The 3,631-nt window shown below is 45.7% G+C and overlaps 1 protein-coding gene across 1 annotated transcript in view; it reads right to left on the bottom strand.

Moving 5' to 3' along the window:
* IL11RA (interleukin 11 receptor subunit alpha) overlaps positions 1-3,631 on the bottom strand; it is a 49,253-nt gene that overhangs the window by 44,648 nt on the left and 974 nt on the right. The window lies entirely within an intron of this gene.

Below are 3,631 nucleotides of genomic sequence, written 5' to 3'. Positions count from 1 at the left end.
CAGTGTTACATGGTTTGTCCCAAGTTCATTGATGCCAACTGTCCTTAGAAAGTCTTGCATCTCAGACCTCTGTCCCTATCATGCTGCGTCCTGGGATCACAGCGTCAACCTTAAGGGGTATTGACTTAGAGGGGATCCAAGGAACAAGTGGGTGGTTCCCTCATATTTAGAGGTGGGATCATGCCAGAAAGTGGGTGTGGTCTGGGTGTGACCATTCAAGAAATGAGCATGCTGAATGTGGGCTGTTGGTGGGGGTGGCAGTGTCCAAGGAGGGAGGGGGCGGAGACAAGTCCAGTTACTCTGCAGAAGAAGAGAGAGCAGCAGTGACTGGTCTTTATTACGGGGGGGGGCGGAGACAAGACCAGTCACCCTGCACAAGGAGAGAGCAGCAGTGAGCGGTCTCTATTACAGGAGGGGGCGGAGACAAGACCAGTCACCCTGCACAAGGAGAGAATAGCAGTGACCGGTCTTTATTACAGGAGGGGGTGGAGACAAGACCAGTCACCCTGCACAAGGAGAGAGAGCAGCAGTGGCCAGTCTTTATTACAGGAGGGGGCGGAGACAAGACCAGTCACCCTGCACAAGAAGAGAGAGCAGCAGTGAGGTGTCTTTATTACAGGAGGGGGGCGGAGACCAGACCAGTCACCCTGCACAAGGAGAGAATAGCAGTGACCGCTCTTTATTACAGGAAGGGGCGGAGACCAGACCAGTCACCCTGCACAAGGAGTGAATAGCAGTGACCAGTCTTTATTACAGGAGGGGTTCTATTGTAAAAAGAACATATGCCCCCCCCCCGGCCCCCCATCCCAGAGCGGTGATGTTATATTTATAATATCACAACGTAGAGAAGAAAACATTGTTTAGTAACAATGTGGAGCAATGTGGTCTTTTGTGTCTAATTTAATCAATATGGCCGCCGCTCGCCATATACAATACACAGAGCGTTTAGATGTTTGTATAAGAAGGAACGGTCTGTGTGGTCGCGGTTTACAGCAAAGCAAAGCGTACATCATTAATTGCACAACAGCGAGCAGTGCGCACGGGACCGGGGTGCGCGGAGTCCCGTATCCTCTCTGCTCGCAGTCAGTGTAATTCCCCCCAAAAAACGAACGTGTTCCAGGAAATTTTTTACGCAACTTATAAAACCTTTCCGACTATTTTTACACCAAAAACACATTCCCCTGAATGTGGCGCAGACCGTTATTTTCAGGGGTGATGAAAAGAGAACATTCCACCAATGTACCTGTTTATTTTTTGTATATTATTTCAGGAATGGGGATGGGGGATGGGGGAACATTCAGGAATGGGGATGGGGGAACATTCAGGAATGGGGATGGGGGAACATTCAGGAATGGGGATGAGGTTCAGCTTTGGCGCAGCCTTGGGTTTGAGTTGGATCCCTGAGGAACGCGTTCAGCAAATCATGAACTACCGGCCAATAAGATGGAGAGCTGGCGCCAGACATGAGGAACAGCCTCAGTCAGCGGACTCACAAGAGCCAATCCTAGAAAGGAATGGATAAGTCCGCCCCCCAGGACTATAAGAGGCTCTGCTCACAGCCGCCATATTGTAAGGGGGTGCCGGAGTGTTTGATAATCCGTCTAGAGTCTAGATACTGCGCTATGTTGGGTTATACCAGTCTATACTGGTGTGTATGGTACTATACTGGGATACACAGGGATATACTGTACTATACTGGTTTATACTGGGCTACAATGTACTGTGCTGGTCTATACTTACTATACTGGTCTATACTGTACTATACTGGTTTATACTGGGCTACAATGTACTGTGCTGGTCTATACTTACTATAATGTATTATACTGGTCTATAATTACTATACTGGTCTATACTGTATTATACTGGTCTATAATTACTATACTGGTCTATACTGTATTATACTGGTCTATAATTACTATACTGGTCTATACTTACTATAATGTATTATACTGGTCTATACTTACTATAATGTACTATACTGGGATACACAGGGATATACTGTACTATACTGGTTTATACTGGGCTACAATGTACTGTGCTGGTCTATACTTACTATACTGGTCTATACTGTACTATACTGGTCTATAATTACTATACTGGTCTATAGTGTACTATAATGGTCTATACTGTACTATACTGGTCTATAATTACTATACTGGTCTATAGTGTACTATACTGGTCTATACTGTACTATACTGGTCTATAATTACTATACTGGTCTATAATTACTATACTGGTCTATACTGTACTATACTGGTCTATACTGACTTATTTGGTCTATAATTACTATACTGGTCTATACTGGTCTATACTGTACTATACTGGTCTATACTGTACTATACTGGTCTATAATTACTATACTGGTCTATAATTACTATACTGGTTTATACTGTACTATACTGGTCTATACTGGTCTATACTGGACTGTATTGGGCTCTAGTGTGCTATACGGTACACTGTGTTATATTACAATGACAGCCAGGTCTTAAATGAGAATCATAATTGAAGACGATGCAGCGCGGTTGCGATACCAGCGACTCTTAAACTATACCACGGAACCTATACGACGCCGGACAATTTGTACCAAGCTACACCTGCTGCAGCAGTCAGATCATTTGTATCTGTAGCTAAAACTACCTGAAAAATACTTTTTATTGTAAGCTGAGAAATGAATTCAGATCGGGGGAGGGGGGGGCAGCTGCTGTATGCGGAGTCAATTCTACAGCCCATTCTGCGCTGCCAGTGTACACTGTCGCTGAGGTTGTCTGTGATAATCGCACCGTCCTGTACGACGCATACGGCTTTAAGACCCCCGAGCCTGTAATTGAAAACATTTTTGTAATGTCACCAATTAAAGCCTCCTGAAAAGCCAGCTCCCCCTTACGGTATTTTTTGGCATTGTCTGCATGCTCCCCCATGGCAGTGCTACCATAGCGTGCCTATTAGCCCAACAAATGTTGAGGTCTAAGGTGCATGCATTGGGGCTGATCCAATGTCTGAAGTGCATGCGTTGGGGCTAATCTAAGGTGTGAAGTGCATGCACTAGGGCTGATCTAAAGTTTGACGTTTATGCATTGGGGCTGATCTCAGAAGTGATGTGCATGCGTTGGAGCTGATCTGAGGTCTGACGTGCATGCATTGGGGCTGATCTAAGGTGTGAAGTGCATGCATTGGGGTTGATCTGAGGTCTAAAGCGCATGTTTATACTAGGGCTGATCTGAGGTCTGAAGTTTATGCATTGGGGCTGATCTAAGAAGTTATGTGCATGCGTTGGAGCTGATCTGAGGTCTAACTTGCATGCATTGGGGCTGATCCAATGTCTGACGTGCATGCATTGGGGCTGATCTGAGGTCTGAATTGGGACTGAAGTGCATGCATTGGGGCTGATCTAAGGTGTGAAGTGCATGCATTGGGACTGTACCGGGGTGTGAAGGGCATGTTTTGTGTGCTCACCAGCCAATCAATGTTTGCGCTGGTGGTTGTACTTGTGATGACACGTTACACTCATTAATTATAATTATTGACTTTAACTTTCCTTTAGCGGTACAACATCAGGAGCAGAAACTGAACCCAAGCCAAGACTACAACGCGCTATTGTTCACCGGCACGCCAATCCCCCCCCCCCCATGTT

Source organism: Nanorana parkeri, unplaced genomic scaffold (assembly GCF_000935625.1).
Source record: "Nanorana parkeri isolate BGI_ZX_2015 unplaced genomic scaffold, ASM93562v1 scaffold763, whole genome shotgun sequence".
NCBI lineage: Eukaryota > Metazoa > Chordata > Amphibia > Anura > Dicroglossidae > Nanorana > Nanorana parkeri.
Note: the sequence above shows the minus strand (reverse complement) of the source record. Positions and strands in the feature narration are given on the sequence as shown.